Source organism: Macrobrachium nipponense, chromosome 34, assembly GCF_015104395.2.
Source record: "Macrobrachium nipponense isolate FS-2020 chromosome 34, ASM1510439v2, whole genome shotgun sequence".
NCBI classification, from domain to species: domain Eukaryota; kingdom Metazoa; phylum Arthropoda; class Malacostraca; order Decapoda; family Palaemonidae; genus Macrobrachium; species Macrobrachium nipponense.
The window spans coordinates 10,010,416-10,032,915 of NC_061095.1; the positions used below are offsets into that span (position 1 = coordinate 10,010,416).

Genomic DNA, 22,500 nt, shown 5'->3' on the forward strand with positions numbered 1-22,500 from the left:
TTTTCAATAACCTGAATAACTATTGAATAAAATAAATGTTTAACCCTATAAAATCACTACCTCGCAAAATTCCACTAGAAACTCTGCATGTGAAAAGAAGGCACAAAAAATTCCACTATAATGTCTATGCGAAAACAAAAAAGACAAAAAGCGTAACTTGATAAACTTTCTCATAATGCCCCAGCAATGTGGTTTATATATAAATATATCCATCCATAGAACTTCAAGACAGTATTACAATCTCTCTTGAACTTAGGAGAATCATCATCATTATTAATGTTTGGAGGACTTTTTAACAGTATCACAACCAAAAGAAAGTTAAATCCTTACAGTACTTTACAGAAAGATGCCATGGCAGGTAAACACAACGGTTCTCTTCAAAGTGACCTATGACTAAATGAACCATGACAAACTTTCCTGAAAGACACCATCAGGAGGAATACATTAATATTCAAAACTAAATCCAAAGAAAATGGAGTTCTACACAATATGTGCGTGAGGCACTCCATCTTTGGTTGACAAATTATATAAAAAAAGTTTTTAATTCAAGGCCTACTTTCCATTATATATTGTTAAGGTACTTACTATATAGTACTATACTCTCATCATTTCTGAATATGATGCAATAATACAGAATATGATGCAATAAGAAATTAAAGACTGAAATTGTGGTATCAGAAATTAAAGACTGAAATTGTGGTAGTGTATGTACATGTAACAGAAGACAACACTTGGAAAATCACAGATGATCAGGGAACTGACAACAAAGACAAGCAGAACACTATAGTACTTGGGTTTGCCCCCTAGCCTCCGAAACTAATATACAGTAGTGCCTCAGGTTAGGAAATTAATCCATTCCGTAGCGGCCTTCGTAACCTGATTTTTTCGTATCTAGAACTATGTTTTACATGTAAATTGCCTAATTCGTTCCAAGCCCTACTAAAACACCAGAGTAAATTTTATTATAAAGCTAAATTGACAAATAAACAATTAAATACAACAATTTGGACTATTCAATACCTAACCTAACCATGACTGTACCTGTAAATACAGTGTATATTAGTGTAAAGGGTACAAGAAATACTGTACGTACAAGTACGTACGTATGTAGTAAAATGTGGAACCATACCTTTCGAGTTAGGCGATGTCCGAAAGTGGCAACAGAGGAGGAAGACAAAAGGCAGAAAACATGGACACTAAAACTTTTATGAATCACATTAAAAAATGGCAGAAAACATAACACTTCTTGATTATTTCCATCTTTGTTTCCATAGAAGGCATCCTCTTCTTTCCATGAACTTCAGCAATATTCTTGGGACCCATGGCTAATAACGTAAGTAATTAAGTTCACACACAACACAATAAAGTAACTTGAAGTACAAGGAAAGGGAAACACTAACACGTCTTCTTGGGCCTAGTCCTCTTGTTGGGTCTTGGTCAGGTCTGTGTTCTTCAAGTAGACCAGACAACAACCGCTAGTCGAACACCAGCTTCCTATTCGTTGTCTTGTTGGTCCTAGGCCAATCTTGGTGGTCTTGGTCAGGTCAGTGTTCTTCAAGTAGCCATGAGAAACAACCCGCGGCCCCCTAACTGCCAGTCTGAACGCCAGCGTTCCTATTCATTGTCTTGTATGGCCTAGTCCTCTTGTTGGGTCTTGCTTGTTCTGTGTTCTTCTAGTAGGCCAGAGAAAAACCAGCGGCCACCCAACCACCAGTTTAACGCTACCTTCCTATTCGTTGTCTTACATGGCCTAGTCCTTTTGTTGGGTCTTGATCAGTTCTGTGTTCTAGTAGGCCAGAGAACAACCAGCGGTCCCCAACCGGCAGTCGAACACTAGCTTCCTATTTGTTGCCTTGTATGGCCTAGTCCTCTTATTGGGTCTTCCTCAGTTCTGTGTTTCTTCTAGTAGGCCAGAGAACCACCAGCAGCCCCCAACTGTCATCGAATGCCAGTTTTCCTATTCGTGTCTTGTATGGCCTAATCCTTTTGTTGGGTCTTGCTTAGTTCTGTGTTCTTCAAGTAGGCCAGAGAACAACCAGAGGCCCCCCAACAGCGAGTTGAACGCCAGCTTCCTATTTGTTGTCTTGTATGGCCTAGCCCTTTTGTTGGGTCTTGCTTAGTTCTGTATTCTTCTAGTAGGCCAGAGAACAACCAGCGGCCCCCCACCCCACCAGTCTAATGCCAGCTTCCTAATTCATTGTCTTGTATGGCTAGTCCTTTTGTTGGGGTGGGTCTTGCTCAGTTCTGCGTTCTTCTAGTAGGCCAAAGAACAACCAGCGGGCCCCAACCGCCAGTTGAACGCCAGCTGCCTATTCATTGTCTTGTATGGCCCAGTCCTTTTGTTGGGCCTTGCTTAGTTCTGTGTTCTTCTAGTAGGCCAGAGAACGAGTGGCCCCCCAACCACCAGTTGAACGCCAGCTTCCTATTCGTTGTCTTACATGGCCTAGTCCTTTTGTTGGGTCTTGCTTAGTTCTGTGTTCTTTTAGTAAGCCAGAGAACAACCAGCGGCCCCCCAACCACCAATTAAACGCCAGCTTCCTATTCGGTGTCTTGTCAACCCTAGGTGAATCTCAGTGGGTCTTGGCCGGGTCAGTGATCTTGAAGTAGTAGGCCAGATAACAACCAGCAGCCCCCCAACTGCCAGTTGAACGCCAGCTTCCTATCCGGTGTCTTGTCGGCCCTAGGTGAATCATGGTGGATCTTGGCCGGGTCGGTGATCTTGAAGTAGTAGGCCAGATAATAACCAGCGGCCTCCCAACCACCAGTTAGACGCCAGCTTCCTATTCGGTGTCTTGTCGGCCCTACGCGAATCTTGGTGGGTCTTGGCTGGGTTGGTGATCTTAAAGTAGTAGGCCAGAGAACAACCAGAGGACCCCCCAACCTCCAGTTGAACGCCAGCTTCCTATTTGGTGTCTTGTAGGCACTAGGTGAATCTTGGTGGGTCTTGGCTGGATCGGTGTTCTTGAAATAGTAGGCCAGAGAACAACCAGCGGCCGCCTAACCGCGAGTTGAACGCCAGCTTCCTATTCAGTGTCTCATCGGCCCTAGGTGAATCTTGGTGGATCTTGGCCGGGTCGGTGATCTTGAAGTAGTAGGCCAGAGAACAACTAGAGGCCCCACAACTGCCAGTTGAACGCCAACTTCCTATTCGGTGTCTTCTCGGCCCTAGGTGAATCTTGGTGGGTCTTGGCTGAGTCATTGTTCTTGAAGTAGTAGGCCACAGAAAAACCAGCGGCCCCCCAACCGCCAGATAACCCCAGCTTCCTATTCAGTGTCTTGTCGGCCCTAGGTGAATCTTGGTGGGTCTTGGCGGGGTCAGTGATCTTGAAGTAATAGGCCAGAGAACAACCAGCGGCCCATAACCGCCAGTTGATTGCCAGCTTCCTATTCGGTGTCTCATCAGTCTAGATGAACCTTGGTGGGTCTTGGAACGGTCGGTGTTCTTGAAGTAATAGGCCAAAGAACAACCAACAGTCCCCAAATCGCCAGTTGAACGCCAGCTTCCTATTAGGTGTCTTGTCGGCCCTAGGTGAATCTTGGTGGGTCTTGGACGGGTCGGTGTTCTTGAAGTAATAGGCCAGAGAACAACCAGCAATCACCCAACCGTCAATTGAACACCAGCTTCCTATTCAGTGTCTTGTCGTTCTAGATGAATCTTGGTGGGACTTGGACGGTCGGTGTTCTTGAAGTAGTAGGCCACAGAACAACCAGCGGCCCCCCAACCGCCAGTTATACACCAGCTTACTATTTGGTGTCTTGTCGGCCCTAGAAGAATCTTGATGGGTCTTGGACAGGTCGGTGTTCTTGAAGTAGTAGGCCAAAAAACAACCAGCGGCCTCCAACCGCCAGATGAACGCCAGTTTCCTATTCTGTGTCTTGTCGACCCTAGGTGAATCTTGGTGGGTCTTGGCCGAGTCAGAGATCTTGAAGTAGTAGGCCACAGAACAACCAGCAGCCCCCTTACCGCCAGTTGAACGCCAACTTCCTATTCAGTGTCTTGTCGGCCCTAGGTGAATCTTGATGAGTCTTGGACGGGTCAGTGTTCTTGAAGTAGTATGCCAGAGAACAACCAGCAGCCCCCCAACTGCCAGTTGAACGCCAGCTTATTATTCTGTGTCTTGTCGGCCCTAGGTCAATCTTGGTGGGTCTTGGCCGGATCGGTGTTCTTGAAGTAGTAGGCCAGAGAACAACCAGAGGCCCCCCCCAACCGCCAGTTGAATGCTTCCTATTTGGTGTCTTGTCGGCCCTAGGTGAATCTTGGTTGGTCTTAGCCAGGTCGGTGTTCATGAAGTAGTAGGCCAGAGAACAACCAGTGGCTCCCCCCAACCGCCAGTTGAACGCCAGCTTCCTATTCGGTGTCTTGTTGGCCCTAGGTGAATCTTGGTAGGTCTTGGCCGGGTCGGTGTTATTGAAGTAATAGGCCAGAGAACAACCAGCGGCCCCACCAACCGCCAGTTGAACACCATCTTCCTATTCGGTGTCTTGTCGGCCCTAGGTGAATCTTGGTGGGTCTTGGCCGGGTCAGTGATCTTGAAGTAGTAGGCCAGAGAACAACCAGAGGCCCCCCCAACCGCCAGTTAAATGCCAGCTTCCTATTCAGTGTCTTTTCAACCCTACGTGAATCTTGGTGTGTCTTGGCCAGATAGGTGTTCTTGAGCAGTAGGCCAGAGAACAACCAGAGGCCCCCAACTGCCAATTGAACGGCAGCTTCCTATTCGGTGTCTTTTCGACCCTACGTGAATCTTGGTGGGTCTTTTGGCGGATAGGTGTTCTTAAGGAGAGCCAGAGAACAACCAGAGTGAATCTTGCGCCGGTAGGTGTTCTTAAAGGAGGAGGCCAGAGAACAACCAGAGGCCCCCCAACCGCCAATTGAACGGCAGCTTCCTATTCAGTGTCTTTTCGACCCTACGTGAATCTTGGTGGGTCTTGGCCGGGTAGGTGTTCTTGAAGTAGTAGGCCAGAGAACAACCAGAGGCCCCCCAACCGCCAGTTGAACGCCAGCTTCATATTCGTTGTCTTATCGACAATAGGTGAATCTTGGTGGGTCTTGGCCGGATCGGTGTTCTTGAAGTAGTAAGCCAGAGAACAACCAGCGGCCCCCCAACCGCCAGTTGAACGCCAATTTCCTATTCGGTGTCAAGTCGGCCCTAGGTGAATGTTGGTGGGTTTCAGCTGGGGGTCGATGATCTTGAAGTAGTAGGCCAGAGAACAACCAGCGGCCCCCAACCGCCAGTTAAACGCCAGCTTCCTATTCAGTGTCTCGTCGGCCCTAGGTGAATCTTAGTGGGTCTTGGCCGAGTCGGTGACCTTGAAGTAGTAGGCCAGAGAACAACCAGAGGCCCCCCATACGCCAGTTGAACGCCAGCTTCATATTCGGTGTCTAGTCGGCCCTAGGTGAATCTTGGTGGTTCTTAGCCGGGTCAGTAATCTTGAAGTAGTGGGCCAGAGAACAACCAGAGGCCCCCCAACCGCCAGTTGAACGCCAGCTTCCTATTCGGTGTCTTGTCGGCCCTAGGTGAATCTTGGTGGGTCTTGGCTGGGTCGGTGATCTTGAAGTAGTAGGCCAGAGAACAACCAGCGGGCCCCAACACCAGTTGAACGCCAGCTTCCTATTCGGTGTCTTGTTGGTCCTAGGTGAATCTTGGTGGGTCTTGGACGGGTCGGTGATTTTGAAGTAGTAGGCCAGAGAACAATCAGAGGCCCCCCAAATGCCAGTTGAACGCCAGCTTCCTATTCGGTGTCTTGTCAGCCCTAGGTTAATCTTGGTGGGTCTTGGACGGGTGGGTTTTCCTGAAGTAGTAGGCCAGAGAACAACCACCAGCCCCGAACCGCCAGTTGAACGCCAGCTTCCTATTCGGTGTCTAGTTGGCACTAGGTGAATCTTGGTGGGTCTTGGCTGGGCCAGTAATCTTGAAGAAGTAGGCCAGAGAACAACCAGAGATCCCCCAACTGACAGTTGAACGCCAGCTTCCTATTTGGTGTCTTGTTGGCCCTAGGTGAATCTTGGTGGGTCTTGGCCGGGTCGGTGTTCTTGAATACTAGGCCAGAGAACAAAAAGAGGCCCCCCAACCGCCAGTTGAACGTCAGCTTCCTATTCGGTGTCTTCTCAGCCCTAGGTGAATCATGGTGGGTCTTGGCTGGGTCAGTGATCTTGAAGTAGTAGGCCAGTGAACAACCAGAGGCCGCCCAACCGCCAGTTGAATGCCAGCTTCCTATTCGGTGTCTTGTCGGCCCTAGGTGAATCTTGGTGGGTCTTCGCTGGGTTGGTGATCTTGAAGTAGTAGGCCAGAGAACAACCAGCGGCCACCAAGCGCCAGTTGAATGCCAGCTTCCTATTCGGTATCTTGTTGGCCCTAGGTGAATCTTGGTGGGTCTTGCCTGGGTCGGTGATCTTGAAGTAGTAGGCCAGAGAATGACCAGAGGCCCCCCAACTCCCAGTTGAACGCCAGCTTCCTATTCGTTGTCTTGTCGGCCGTAGATGAATCTTGGTGGGTCTTGGCCAGGTCAGTGTTCTTGAAGTAGTAGGCCAGAGAACAACCAGCGGCCCCCAACCGCCAGTTAAACCCCAGCTTCCTATTTGGTGTCTCGTCGGCCCTAGATGAATCTTGGTGGGTCTTGGCTGGGTTGGTGATCTTGAAGTAGTAGGCCAGAGAACAACCAGAGGCCCCCAACCGCCAGTTGAACGCCAGCTTCCTATTTGGTGTCTCATCGGCCCTAGGTGAATCTGGCGGGTCTTGGCCGGGTCGGTGATCTATAAGTAGTAGGCCAGAGAACAACCAGAGGCCCCCAACCGCCAGTTGAATGCCAGCTTCCCATTCGGTGTGTTGTTGGCCTTAGGTGAATCTTGGTGGGTCTTGGCCGGGTCAGTGTTCTTGAAGTAGTAGGCCAGAGAACATCCTTCGGCCCCCCAACCGCCAGTTGAATGCCAGCTTCCTATTCAATGTCTTGTCGGCCCTATGTGAATCTTGGTGGGTCTTGCCTGGGTCGGTGATATTGAAGTAGTAGGCCAGAGAACAACCAGCGGCCCCATAAACGCCAGTTGAACACCAGCTTCCTATTCAGTGTCTTGTCGGCCCTAGGTGAATCTTGGTGGGTCTTGGCCAGGTCGGTGTTCTTGAATAGTAGGCCAGAGAACAACCAGCGGCCCCCAACCGCCAGTTGAACGTCAGCTTCCTATTCTGTGTCTTCTCGGCCCTAGGTGAATCGTGGTGGGTCTTGGCCGGATCGGTGATCTAGATGTAGTAGGCCGAAGAGAACAACCAGAGGCCCCCAACTGCCAGTTGAACGCCAGCTTCCCATTCGGTGTGTTGTTGGCCTTAGGTGAATCTTGGTGGGTCTTGGCCGGGTCAGTGTTCTTGAAGTAGTAGGCCAGAGAACATCCTGCGGCCCCCCAACCGCCAGTTGAATGCCAGCTTCCTATTCAATGTCTTGTCGGCCCTATGTGAATCTTGGTGGGTCTTGTCTTGGTCGGTGATATTGAAGTAGTAGGCCAGAGAATAACCAGCGGTCCCCCCCAACCAAAGGTTGAACGCCAGCTTCCTATTCAGTGTCTCATCAGCCCTAGGTTAATCTTGGACGGGTCGTGATCTTGAAGTAGTAGGCCAGAGAACAACCAGAGGCCCCCCAACCGCCATTTGAACGCCAACTTCCTATTCGGTGTCTTTAGGCCCTAGGTGAATCTTGGTGGGTCTTGACTGAGTCATTGTTCTTGAAGTAGTATGCCAGAGAACAACCAGAGGCCCCCCAACCACCAGATGAATGCCAGTTTCCTATTCGGGGTCTTGTCGGCCCTAGGTGAATCTTGGGGGGTCTTGGCCGGGTCGGTGATCTTGAAGTAGTAGGCCGAGAACAACCAGCGCCCACCCCCCCCCCCCCCCCTCCCATCCGCCAGTTGAACGCCAGCTTCCTATTTGGTGTCTCGTCGGTCTAGTGAATCTTGGTGGGTGGTCCTGGACCGGTCGGTGTTCTTGAAGTAATAGGCCACACAACAACCAGCAGTCCCTTAACCACCAGTTGAATCCCAGCTTCCTATTCGGTGTCTTGTTGGCCCTAGGTGAATCTTGGTGGGTCTTGGACGGGTCGGTGTTCTTGAAGTAATAGACCAGAGAACAAACAGCAGTCACCCAACACCAGTTGAATGCCAGCTTCCTATTCGGTGTCTTGTCAGTCTAGATGAATCTTGGTGGGACTTGGACGGGTCGGTGTTCTTTAAGTAGTAGGCCAGAGAACAACCAGCGGCCCTTCAACCGGCAGTTGTACACCAGCTTCCTATTCTGTGTCTTGTCGGCTCTAGGTGAATCTTGATGGGTCTTGAACGGGTCGGTGTTCTCTAAGTAGTAGGCCAGAGAACAACCAGCGGCCTCCCAACCACCAGTTGAACGCCAGCATCCTATTCTGTGATTTGTCGGCACTATGTGAATCTTGGTGGGTCTTGGCCGGGTCGGTGATCTTGAAGCAGTAGGCCAGAGAACACCTAACGGCCCCCCAACCACCAGTTGAATGCCAGCTTCCTATTCGGTGTATTGTGGACCCTAGGTGAATCTTGTTGGGTCTTGGCCGGGTCGGAGATCTTGAAGTAGTAGGCCAGAGAACAACCAGCGGCCCCCCAACCGCCAGTTGAACGGTTTCTTCCTATTCGGTGTCTTGTCGGCCCTAGGTGATTGTTGGTGGGTCTTGGCCGGGTCGGTGTTCTTGAAGTAGTAGGCCAGAGAACAACCAGTGGCCCCCCAACCGGCAGTTGAACGTCAGCTTCCTATTCGGTGTCTTGTCGGTCCTACCCACCCGGAAGCGAATGTTCGTGAGCTTCAAATACACTGTTCATCTCAGGCTCATGAAGGCACCTTTTAGGGGAGTGCTTCAACAATTTTCCAACAGATGTTTTTTTCACATACTTAGGACGTCAATGATAATGTAACTCGATATACAGTAAATTATGCATTTTCTCATTGATTTTAGACCTGTCACATGCATAAATACAGTGATGCACAAAAATTGTAATATTATAGTATATAAAAACATGTACTACAAACCTCTTTTTCACCTTTCGAGGAAATTTAAAGGTTTTTCCATTTCTTAAAAAGACTTCCTTTATTAATTGTTGTTTTAAACATTCGTCCTCATTTGGTGAGCAAATGACTGCATATAAAGTAATGAAATATGTTTACAGAAGCCCAAAATTATACAGCAATTATGTGTGATCGAGAAATGTGAATTGTGTGGGAAATGGTCACCAAATGCCGCCACCAGATGTCTCTGCAGCAGCGTAAACAAATTGGCGTGCCGCATGAACTGAATTTGTTTGACAAAGTGGCTGAATTACATTTACATGCAAGTGCATGCCAGCTGATATAGATACCCCTACGACAACTTGAGAAAGCCAGGGCCCATAGGTAAGTGATAGCATCTTATGCCATTATCTTTCACTATCATTTTATAGTATATCCTTATAGCAATATGAGAGAAAAGTAACGTTAGTCTACATAGGGAATAATTCTGCATTTTTGGGGGGGAATTGAAATACCAATGACTCTAGGAAGAGTTGCTTTTGTTGTAAGGGTTTTAACATGAGCAAACCTTTAGGCAAGAATATAGGCTGTACAAGGTGACAAGCTCTCAGCCAAAAATTAAGTAAACCTATACTAGGTACTAGGCTAGTACTAGCTACCTACTACTATACTCTGTTTTTTTCCATCTGTCCATCTGCCTGTGGTGGTCACGCATGGCAACACTGCGTCCCGTGCTTAAATAATTAAATAAAAGGATATCTGGGAGTACATATGCAACTGGAAAGTGTTTTAATAATTTACTGTATGCGAATTACACCATTAGTAATATTCAAAATAGGATATTATATAAAGCCCGGGACGCAGTGTTGCCATGCGCAAACACCATAGGTGGATGGACAGATGGAAAAAAACAGAGTATAGGTACCTAATTTATGGCGTCCTACGGCCGTCCCCGGCTAAGTAATTAAGTCAAGGGATGTGAGGGAGAAGCACCCCACCTTTAAAGGGGGTATGGGGGCAAACCCCCCCTCTATGTAATGCTTGATTGACACAGAGGTTAGGTTAGGGTAGTGCACCCAAAACCCCCGATTCCCATAAGGCCCCCAAGCTTGTTGGGTGATTATAGCTAGAATAAAGGGTTACTTCCTATTTTACTGACCAAGGTTTTTTTTCCTTTTTTTTTCTTTTTTGCATAGATAAACAAACTTGGTGATTCTTACTAGCTATTAAGGCTGAGCAAGCTTATAAAAAGTAGACTCATAAAGTTAAGACAGAGTGCCACAAAATTGGAAGCTCGGTGGCACAAGAGGACAATTTTCAATTGGAAATTGAGGTGCTGGAGGGTCTGCCCCACTTGAATTTCTTAAAACAATATGTAAGATAACATCAGAAAGCTGTCTTTTTAAATGACATAATTCTGAAATTGTGAATTTCCAGAAGACATCTCAAAATCTTTAATTTTCACCATTCTGAGTTAAGGTGAATACCTATGGGTTAAGGGTAAAGAATGTGGAATCCTCCTCAATTTCTTTATGTAGAACTATAGTCTGACTTAGTATTTGGCTTATTTAACTTAACCTTCGTAAATTTACGATAAATCAGCATTTTAATGATAACATGGGCTATGTTGATTAGATTAAGTAATATTAGGTTAGGTTGTATTTATTTACATTAATGGTCAGTGGATCCTGCATTCTTAACCCTTACCAATAGTATATAGAATGCATAGATACTAGGCTAGTCATTGAGGAAATATCAAATAGCAAAAATAATTTTGTTGAAAGTTGCCCCCAGTCCAAGTAATGCTTAATTGACCAGAAGTTAGGTTAAGCATTATAGGTTAGCCTAGTATACAAAATGTAATTTTTTTTTCTCTCTCTCTCTCTACACTAACCTAACCTATAATGTTTAAACTAACCTCTGTGTCTGTAAAGCATTGTTTGGACACTAAATTTTGTGTACTAGCCTAACCTATATTGCTTAACCTAACCTCCAATTTAAACATCATTATTTTCATTATTAGACATTTCCTCCCTTACTGACTCTTATCTACGCATTCTGTACACTATTCTCCTTAATTCTAGACATCTACAATTTTATAAGCTCATGTGGCTCTAATAGTAAGAATTACCTAAGTTTTTTTTTTTTTTATGGAAAACAGAAAATAAGGCGTGAAGTATTCCCTAGAGTTACCCTTTCCTTGCTGGAGGACCTCTACCATTGAAAGAAAAGTAATGTGTGATGTTAGTGCAATTAGTGTTTGAGGAACAGATATTCATAGTAAATATTGAGATAGGGATTGGTTCTAGTCCCAAATAATTTTTTTTTTAAACTCATTGTAGGTTTCAATGCTGTGATAATATTACCTTTACATTTTTATGAAATATGATAAAGCACTGTATTTGTAAAACCAATGCAAAAAATAAATAAATAATTCAGACCTGTAATTGTACGGTAGCAGCAAATTAGCGTTTGGCTTACAAACTCACCTGGGCTATTCCTTTTTGCATGGTTCAGGATAAAATGAATGAAGTATAGCTTCATATTTTTCTCAGGGTCTGCAAAGTTCATTATCTTTTTATTACAGTATAATGGACTGAGTAGTGAGTTACCAGAACAGTTAATTTATTAATATCTTGTGAAATTTCATAGCCCTACCCTATTGTACTGGTATATTCATGTATATTATTTTGTTGATCAGTTGTTCACTAATAAGGTGCAATTAACTTGAATTAAAGATTTGCAAAATCAGTTCATAAACACTGAAGGCTACAGTAACACTACAATGCCTATTGTGAGAAAAAAGGGAAAACGGTACATAATATATCACTTTTCAGGATGCGTCTTGAATTGTTTGTGGAGGTTGAGGCATGGCTGAATTGTGTCATGGCATCTGGTTGAAAGGTGGAACTGTACCACAGTCAGTTTTTGTTTTGGCAGCTATTACCGCTTCAGTGGAAAATTATGAGGAAGAAATCAATGGCTCCACAGAGGAAGGGAGATGGAAGTGTGTGCGTCCAAATTATGTTTTTTTTATTTTTTTATTTATGTATCTACATATTGGGCATATTTTTATAAGGTTTATTTCATGTATATTTTCAGTGTTTGTACATGCATATATCTGTTACCAAAAGCAATATAGGATGTGATATACAGTAGTACCTCGAGATACGAAATTAATCCGTTCCGAGGCACCCTTCATATCATGAGGTTTTCGTATCTTGGACCACATTTTACATGTAAAATGGCTAATCCGTTCCAAGCCCTCCAAAAACACCCCAGTAAATTTCATAATAAAGCTAAATTGACCTATAAACAATGAAATACTACAACAATTTAATTGGACCCCATTCAATACCTAAATTAATAAAAAAAAAATGCAAATATCCTGCCTTTAAATAAAGTGTATATTAGTGTACATGGTAACAAGAAATATACTGTACGTACGTAAAATGTGGAAGCTTACCTTTCGAGTGAGGCTACGTACTTACGTAACTATCAAAGGAAGAATGCTTCTGCCTACTTTTCACAATGTTCCTGTGTGAGCCTTTTCGGGGGGTGTCTTCTACAAATGATTGCACTTTATGAAAAGCGGCTTAAATTTTCTGCCGTTTTTTTTTTTTCTTTTGTACATATGTATGTACGTTACACTTTAAAAAATATAACGTACGTACTACTTACGTAACTATCCAAGGAAGATTGCTTCTGCCTACTTTTCACAATGTTCCTGTGTGAGACTTTTCGGGGGGTGTGTCTTCACAAATGATTGCACTTTATGAAAAGCGGCTTTAATTTCTCCTTTTTTTTTTTTAACTTTTTTTTTTACTTTTTTTTTTTTTACTCTACGTAGGTTTTTTTTTTTTTTTTTTTTTTTTTTACAGAATTTCAACTTTCTGTTTCTTATCACTTGGTTCTTTTTTTTGCACTTCATGACTCTGTTGGCCCTGGTGTCCATCAAAACCCTGTTCAACCAAATGCTCTCTCTGCAACTGATTTGGGTACTGAATGTTCAGCTGCTGACCTTCAACATAAACTGAAGTGCCTTGATTATACGTACACTATATACTGGTATGCATGTGTAAGTGTTTACATAATAAAAATATATGGAATGTTAGTCCATATATAAAATTAAAAGTCTTAAAACTAAAAGAGGTCAACCAGATTGCTTGCAGAATGTGATCAGACTAGAGACGCTAAAGATGACGTATACAATAAGTATGTAGGCTAAGTTGACATGCCGTCACCTGTAGTCCATTCATTGTTTATAAACATTAGTCCCAAGCTCCCTGCTTGAGACAACTACCGCCTACGTGATCTGTAGTGTGTTCTCATTTGATTGTGTGTTCGTATGAAACTATGTCATCTGATAGTATGTTCATATGTTCGAACTACTGTCTGTTCCTTCATAACTTGTAACAGAGTGGCAGACAGGCGAACAGAGTTAGCTATCGTCATTAGAAGACCTGTACCTCTTTACCTAAGCTTTTATCATGTAGAGGAATAGAATTATGCCATTATCATTGGCAGAAGCGATCAAGCTATCGTTATTAGAAGACTTGTACAATCATATCTGATCTTCAGCATGTAAAACTTCAGAAGAAATTATATCTATTTTTATACTTAGTGTTTTCTACAAGAACCTCACCGAACCATGAGTTTAACACATCGGCGTAAAGATAATACCGACTTCGTAAGTGATCTACAAAACCCCAGACACTCCATTGAAGATGGAAGTGCAATACCAACCGACTTAGCGTATAGATTATCGCTAGTCTAACATTACCTCATAGGGCGCCTTGTTATCCATACAAGGCACAGCCCTAATACATGTTGTAAATGATTGTCTACACCCTCTGTTCAGCAGAGAGTGGAGATTCTACCAACCTTGCAAAGTTTCCAGTTATCCCATGAGAGAGACCTTGATCACTTATCCCATGTGAGAGATCTTGGTCACTTTTTTTTTTAAATACGTACACATTGACGATCCCGAAAACCAATACCGCGTGCATACTATAACAATGCTGGTACCGAGTGGCCGAGCCATGCCACCACGCGTACATAGTAGATGCATGATGGGAGGGACGCTGGCCAATAGGAGAGAAGGATTTCATGGCCGTGACTAGCATCAGGAACAATGGGAGAGCAGGAGGATGGTGGCGAGTCTACTAGTACTAAGATGGCGGCGCACGGCGCGATTTTCAAAATTGTTATCCGGGCGAATCTCGGACTTTCAGAAACCTTTCGTATCTTTAAAACTTTTCATATGTAGAGCCGTTAAATTTTTCGTATTGGCTTTCGTTTCTAGAGTTTTTTGTAAGTTGAGCCTTTCGTATCTCGAGGTACCACTGTATTTGAATCTTTCATCTTTTGTTTGTATCATTCGAAGTGGTTGCAGTCTTCAGTATGGTAGACTATTTTATGTGTATGTGTGTTTTATAAAAATAGCTGTCCATTAGCACAAGTCTCATGTGTGTATGTATGTATGTTCATACATACTTTATATATACTTTTTTTTTACTGTAATTTTTTTATGGAATGAGGTTGTTACTGAGGTAAGAATCAATCGATTGCATGTGTAGGTTATTTATATACAAAACAGAGGCCACATATTTTGACTATTTACTTGTACAGTGTTAGTCCTCACTGGAGCATGTCAGTGCATAATAAATGATAACCAAGATTAAAACTTTCATTCTCTTGAGTTATTTATTGTAAGGTATATGAACTTTCATTTTATGTTCTTGAAAATTATTATTCAAAGCTATTGCAAGGTTCATATAAACCTTGTAAACACCATTTCAGGGCCTTTCTAAAGGATTGTTTTAATATCCTTAAAAAACGTTTATATAGAGCAGTTAAAAGGTAATTATGAGGTATTTATAAAGCCTATTTAAGGTTCTGTACAGAATTGTACAAAGTATGTTAAAAGCAGTTAATAGGAAATTATGAGGCATTTATAAAGCCTATTTAAGGTTCTGTATGGGCATTTTGAAGGCTTATACCATGGTTTTTTGAAGCTCTGTCAAGGCTTTTATTAAGATTTATTTCAAGCATATTTAAGGCTTCCACAAACCTAAAAGTGTACACGAAAATGGGTAATTTTTAGGTGTATCACAAGCACTTTTTAAGTCTGGAGCTTAAGGTTCGCAAGCTTGTAAAGTACATTCGTCTGATGTCCTATGAACATTCATTTTCTGGGGGTGTAGGTGAATCTTGGTGGGTCTTGGCCGAGTCGGTGATCTTGAAGTAGTAGGCTAGAGAACAACCACCAGCCGCCAACCGCCAGTTGAACGCCAGCTTCCTATTCGGTGTCTTGTCGCCCCTAGGTGAATCTTGGTGGGTCGTGGCCGGGTCGGTGATCTTGAAGCAGTACGCCAGAAATCAACCAGAGGCCACCCAACCGCCAGTTGAATGCCAGCTTCCTATTCGGTGTTTTGTCGGCCCTAGGTGAATCTTGGTGGGTCTTGGCTGGGTCAGAGATCTTGAAGTAGTAGGTCAGAGAGCAACCAGCGGGCCCCCAACCGCCAGTTGAACGTCACCTTCCTATTCGGTGTCTTGTCGGCCCTAGGTGAATCTTGGTGGGTCTTGGCCGGGTCTGTGATCTTGAAGTAGTAGGCCAGAAAACAACCAGAGGCCCCCTAACCGCCAGTCGAACGCCAACTTCCTATTCGGTGTTTTCTCGGCCCTAGGTGAGAATTGATGGGTCTTGGCTGGGTCGGTGTTCTTGAAGTAGTAGGCCAGAGAACAACCAGCGGCCCCCCAACTGCCAGATGAACGCCAGCTTCCTATTCGGTGTGGTGGGTCTTGGCTGGGTCGGTGATCTTGAAGTAGTAGGCCAGAGAACAACCAGCAGCCCCCAACCGCCAGTTGAACGCCAGCTTCCTATTCAGTGTCTTGTCGGCCCTACGTGAAACTTGGTGGGTCTTGGCCGGGTCGGTGATCTTTAAGTAGTAGGTCAGAGAACAATCAGCGGCCCCCCAACCGCCAGTTGAACGCCAGCTTCCTATTTGGTGTCTTGTCGGCCCTAGGTGAATCTTGGTGGGTCTTGGCCGGGTCGGTGATCTTTAAGTAATAGGCCAAAGAACAACCAGCAGTCACCCAACCGCCAGTTGAACGCCAGCTTCCTATTCAGTGTCTTGTCAGTCTAGATGAATCTTGGAGGATCTTGGACGGGTCGGTGTTCTTGAAGTAGTAGGCCAGAGAACAACCAGCGGCCCCCCCAACCGCCAGTTGTACACCAGTTTTCCTATTCGGTTTTTGTCTTGGAGGGCCCCTAGGTGAATCTTGGGTCGGGTCCCTTGGCGCGGGTCGGTGTGATCTTGAAGCAGTTAGGCCAGGAAAACCAGCGGCCCCCCAAACGACCGAGTTGAATACCAGCTTCCTCTTCCAGGTCCCTTGTCGGCCCTAGGTGAATCTTGTTGGGTCTTGGCCGGGTTGGTCGTTGATCTTGAAAGGCCGTAGTGCCGGCCGTAGAATCAACCAGCGGCCCCCCCCAACCGCCAGTTGAATACCAGCTTCCATTTCCTTCTTTTCAGTGCCCTTGTCCGGAGCCCTAGGTTGAATCTTGGTGGGTCCATTGGCCGGGTTGGTGTTCTTGAAGCAGTAGGCCAGAGAACAACCAGCGGCCCCCTAGCCGCCAGTTGAATGCCAACTTCCTATTCAGTGCCTTGTCGGTCCCTAGGTGATCTGGCCAGGTTGGTGTTTCTTGAAGTATAGACCTCCAGAGAACAACCAGCGGCCTATTTTTCACCCGCCAGTTGAACACCAGACTTCCTATTCTGTGTCTTGTTGGCCCTAGGTGAATCTTGATGGGTCTTGGCCGGATCAGTGATCTTGAAGTAGTAGGCCAGAGAACAACCAGCAGCCCCCCAACCACCAGTTGAACACCAGCTTCCTATTCGGTGTCTTGTCGGCCCTTGATGAATCTTGATGGGTCTTGGCCGGGTCAGTGATCTTGAAGTAGTAGGCCAGAGAACAAGCAGCGGCCCCTCAACTGCCAGTTGAATGTCAGCTTCCTATTCGGTATCTTGTCGGCCTTAGGTGAATCTTGGTGGGTCTTGGCCAGGTCAGTGATCTTTAAGTAGTAGGTCAGAGAACAACCAGCGACCCCCAACCGCCAGTTGAACGCCAGCTTCCTATTCAGTGTCTTGTCAGCCCTAGATGAATCTTGGTGGGTCTTGGCCGGGTCGGTGATCTTACGGTAATAGGCCAGAGAACAATCAGGGGCTCCCCAACCGCCAGCTGAAAACGTCAGATTCCTATTCGATGTCTTGTTGGCCCTGGGTAAATCTTGGTGGGTCTTGGCCAGGTTGGTGTTCTTGAAGTAGTAGGCCAGAGAACAACCAGCAGCCCCCAACCGCCAGTTCAACGCCAGCTTCCTATATGGTGTCTTGTCGGCCCTAGGTAAGTATTGGTGGGTCTTGGCCGGGTCGGTGATCTTGAAGTAGGCCAGAGAACAACCAGCGGCCCCCAACCGCCAGTTGAACGCCAGCTTCCTATTTGGTGTCTTGTTGGCCCTAGGTGAATCTCGGTGGGTCTTGGCCGGGTCGGTAATCTTTAAGTAGTAGGTCACAGAACAACCAGCGGCCCCCCAACTTCCAGTTGAACGCCAGCTTCCTATTCAGTGTCTTGTCAGCCCTAGATGAATCTTGGTGGGTCTTGGCCGGGTCGGTGATCTTGAAGTAATAGGCCAGAGAACAATCAGCAGCCCCCCAACCACCAGTTGAAAACGTCAGATTCCTATTCGATGTCTTGTTGGCCCTAGGTGAATCTTGGTGGGTCTTGGCCAAGTCGGTGTTCTTGAAGTAGTAGGCCAGAGAACAACCAGCGGCCCCCCAGTTGAATGCCAGCTTCCTATTCTGTGTCTTGTTGGCCCCTAGGTGATCTTGGTGGGTCTTTGGCCGGGTCAGTGTTTCTTGAGTAGTAGGCAGAGAAACAACAGCGGCACCCCAACCGCCAGTTGAACGCCAGTTTCCTATTCGGTGTCTTGTCGGCCTTAGGTGAATCTTGCTAGGTTTTGGCCGGTTCGGTGTTCTTGAAGTAGTAGGTCAGAGAACAACCAGCGGCCCCCCCCCCCCTCCCCCCAACCGCCAATTGAATGCCAAGCTTCCTATTCAGTGTCTTGTCAGCCCTAGATGAATCTTGGTGGGTCTTGGCCGGGTCGGTGATCTTGAAGTAATAGGCCAGAGAACAATCAGCGGGCCCCCAACCGCCAGTTGAAAACGTCAGGTTCCTATTCGATGTCTTGTTGGCTCTGGGTGAATCTTGGTGGTCTTGGCCAGGTCAGTCGTTCTTGAAGTAGTAGGCCAGAGAACAACACGAGGCCCCCCAACTGCCAGTTGAACGCCATCTTCCTGTTTGGTGTCTTGTCGGCCATAGGTGAATATTGGTGGTGGGTCTTGGCCGGGGTGGGTCGGTGATCTTTAAGTAGTAGGTCAGAGAACATCCCGAGGCCCCCCAACCGCCATTTTGAAGCCAACTTCCTATTCGTGTGTCGGCCCAATATGTCTTGGTGGGTCTTGGGGCTGGGTCGGGGGGTGATCTTGAAGTAATAGCCGACAATCAGTGGCCCCCCCAACCGCCGTTGAATGCCAGCTTCCTATTCAGGTGTCTTGTCGGGCCCCAATATGGAATCTTGGTGGGTCTTTGGCTGGGTCCCGTGATCTTGAATAAGGCCAATAGAACAATCAGTGGGCCCCCCAACCCGCCAGTAATGCCACTTCCTATTCGGTGTCCTTGTTGGCCCTAGGTGATCTTGGTGGTCTTGGCCCGGGTCGGTGGATCTTTAAGTAGGAGGTCAGAGAACAACCAGCGGCCGCCCAACTGCCAGTTGAACACCAGCTTCCTATTCAGTGTCTTGTCGGCCCTACGTGAATCTTGGTGGGTCTTGGCCGGGTCGGTGATCTTGAAGTAAGGCCAGAGAACAATCAGCGGCACCCCAACCGCCAGTTGAAAACGTCAGATTCCTGTTCGAGGTCTTGTTGGCCCTAGATGAATCTTGGTGGGTCTTGGCCAGGTCGGTGTTCTTGAAGTAGGCCATAGAACAACCAGCGGCCCCCCAACCGCCAGTTGAACGCCAGCTTCCTATTCGGTGTCTTGTCGCCCTAGGTGAATATTGGTGGGTCTTGGCCGGGTCGGTGATCTTGAAGTAGTAGGCCAGAAAACAACAAGCGGCCCCCAACCGCCAGTTGAACGCCAGCTTCCTATTCGGTGTCTTGTCGGCCCTACGTGAAACTTGGTGGGTCTTGGCCGGGTCGGTGATCTTGAAGTAATAGGCCAGAGAACAATCAGCGGCCCCCCAAACGCCAGTTGAACGCCAGCTTCCTATTTGGTGTCTTGTCGGCCCTAGGTGAATCTTGGTGGGTCTTGGAAAGGTCGGTGTTCTTGAAGTAATAGGCCAGAGAACAACCAGCAGTCACACAACTGCCAGTTGAACGCCAGCTTCCTATTCAGTGTCTTGTCAGTCTAGATGAATCTTGGAGGATCTTGGACGGGTCGGTGTTCTTGAAGTAGTAGGCCAGAGAACAACCAGTGGCCCGCCAACCACCAGTTGTACACCAGTATCCTATTCGGTGTCTTGTCGGCCCTAAGTGAATCTTGGTGGGTCTTGGCCGGATCGGTGATCTTGAAGCAGTAGGCCAGAGAACAACCAGCGGCCCCCCAACCGCCAGTTGAATGCCAGCTTCCTCTTCAGTGCCTTGTCGGCCCTAGGTGAATCTTAGTGGGTCTTGTCTGGGTCGGTGATCTTGAAGTAGTAGGCCAGAGAACAACTAGCGGCCCCCAACCGCCAGTTGAACGCCAGCTTCCTATTCGGTGTCTTGTCGGCCCTAGGTGAATATTGGTGGGTCTTGGCTGGGTCGGTGATCTTGAAGTAGTAGGCTAGAGAACAACCAGCGGCCCCCCCAACCGCCAGTTGAATTCCAGTTTCCTATTCGGTGTCTTGTCGGCCCTAGGTGAATATTGGTGGGTCTTGGCTGGGTCGGTGATCTTGAAGTAGTAGGTCAGAGAACAACCTGCGGCCCCCCAACCGCAAGTTGCTCGCCAACTTCCTATTTGTTGTCTTGTATGGCCTAGTCCTTTTGTTGGGTCTTGCTCAGTTCTGTGTTCTTCTAGTAGGTCAGAGAACAACCAGCTGCACCCCAAGTGAACTTGGTGAGGTCTGTGTTCTTCATGTAGGCCAGTGAACAACCTGCTTCTCACTTGTTTTTTTTTTGGTCCTAGGCATCTTGGTTGTGGACTGGGAGTCTTAGGGTTGCTCTTTGTTACTTAGATATTAAGTCTAGCCTTCCCGTCCTACATCTTCTTCGGTGGTTTAGTACATCTGCAAAGATGAAAAAAAAGAAGAAAATTATGAATTTGAGAGAGAGAGAGAGAAAGTTCAAGCACTCAGACATTCATTCCAATTCCCTCCTTACTATTCCCTTCCCTGTTCCCTCCTAACCCAACATATACACAAGCATTCACACTCACATTCACACATTAGTGAGCGTGCTCACATATACAAACAGAATCACACAATCTCTCCCTCTCTCTCTCTCTCTCTATCTCACACTTTCACTTGTTTTATGCTTATTTTTTCAAAATGCCTTCTGGTCTTCGGCGTCTGTGCAGACTGGAACGGATTCAGAAATTCTTTTCTTCTCCCAAAATGGAAGAAAAGGCAAAATGACAACCCATTTTGATCCCTAGGGTCCCCGTTACTAGGAGGAAAAATTCTATCACAGAAAAGCCCCAGATGTATCTTAGAGAATCGGGAAGGAAAGATGGACAAATTAGCTCATCGAGAGAAATGGTGAAAATCTCAGGATTTTAGGCTACTCCAAAGGAAGACGAAAAACTTTTGAGATTTGAAACAGCAGCTGCTTTTGCACGGGATTTGGTTGGGTGCATTTCTTAATATTCAAGTTTCTCTGTCCACTGACTTTTCTTTCAATTGTTATTTGTGACTTTTTCAGCCTCAGGCTGGCTCTTCCGATATGGAGGAGTTATGAAGTTCCATTTGACAACGTCTGTGTGTGAGAGAGAGAGAGAGAGAGTGTGTAATTGCTGTATGGATGGTTAATGACTGAATTGGTTGTTGATAGGTTCTGGGCTGTTTGCTGTTAGAGATCTGTGTTTTGAGTGAGAGTTTTCAGTCAGTCTTTAGTCAGAACTGGTGATGTTCAGTAGTGTCGGTAGAGTTCTTTGAAGGCATTGGGAGTTAGTTGAGTTTTGTGTGTTATTGATTTGTTATTATAGTTGTTAGGTTGGTGTTGTTTGTTTGGAGTTGTTGTGCCTGTACTGTTGTGATTTTTTGTGTTGTTTGTGCAGTGGTCTTTTGTTGAGTTTTTGGTTGTTTGCTGTGTTGTTAGGTTGTGGTTGTGTTTCTTGGTTGTTTGCTGTGTTGTTTTGTGGTTGTGTTTCTTGGTTGTTGTTGTTGAGTTGTGGTTGTGTTCTTTGGTAGTTGTTGTGTTATTGTTGTCCTTGGTTGTTGTTGTTGGGTTGTAGTCCTTGGGTGTTGTTGTGTTGGGTTCTGGTGTTGTGGTTCTTGGTTGTTGTTGTTGGTGTTGTTGTTGTTTATATCTCTGTGACCTCGACCAGCGAACAGCACAGGATAGCCCGGAGTGACTGGATTGATTGGTAAGTACATGTTTTGTTTTTTCGTTTGTTTTTGTAGTGTTGGAAAGTACATGTGTTTTGTTTTTGTTTTGTTTTGTATAGGTGTAGGTCAATTGTCCTGCTGTATTTGTTGTGTAAAGAAGAGAGTGTGACTGAGGGTGGGTTTGGCAGGTGGATCGTTTAGGTTAATGTGGGGAGGGTTTGCACTTGTTTTTTTTAGCTTGTGATCCCGCCACACCGATATCTCAATTCTGTGATCTAATGTTTTGTGGGCCAGGTTTTTTTCTTGGAATCCTATCACACAAATTTCGTAACTCACGGAATTCCCCTCTCTAACGTTCTTGTTTCTAAAAATATTTTTTATATTAAGGCAGTGTCGTAAAGGTGAAATTTTCGGCTTTAATTTGATATATAATTTGTTCGATTTTCTTTATAGTATGTAAATGGCGTTTGCAGCCCCGGTATTTGTTAAAGCATGTCTATAACCGCATAAACAGCTGTTGAAGAAACCCGAACTCGCGGAATCACTCTCAATAACTTACTTGTTATCGGGATTGTTCCGATTGAATTCAGCAACACCCAATCCCTGAAATAACACGTGAAGCATAAGCTACCCGCTCGCCATGCTTGCCTTAATTAACATGCAGCATGCACTCTTGTGTGGATTTCAAGATTTTGGTGTTGCTTGAAGAATCCTTATGAAGATTCGCTTAACTTTATTAGGCTCGTAACTCCGCTTTTTGCAATGCATCAGAGGGAGTTTTCAATACATTTTTTTCTCTTCGAGAAACAACTATTTCTGGAGCATAAACCTTCTTTATCATATGCTGGTCTCCTTGTTAGTCTCCCGCCTCTCCTAAGCGGTAACTTACTTCACGTCACACGTGTTAATATTGGA

General features: G+C 45.8%; 1 long non-coding RNA gene across 1 annotated transcript in view; it reads right to left on the reverse strand.

The window, feature by feature from the left end:
• The window catches only part of LOC135207887 (uncharacterized), a 62,657-nt gene that overhangs the window by 2,162 nt on the left and 37,995 nt on the right, over positions 1–22,500 (reverse strand). The gene's annotated exons all lie outside the window — the stretch shown is intronic.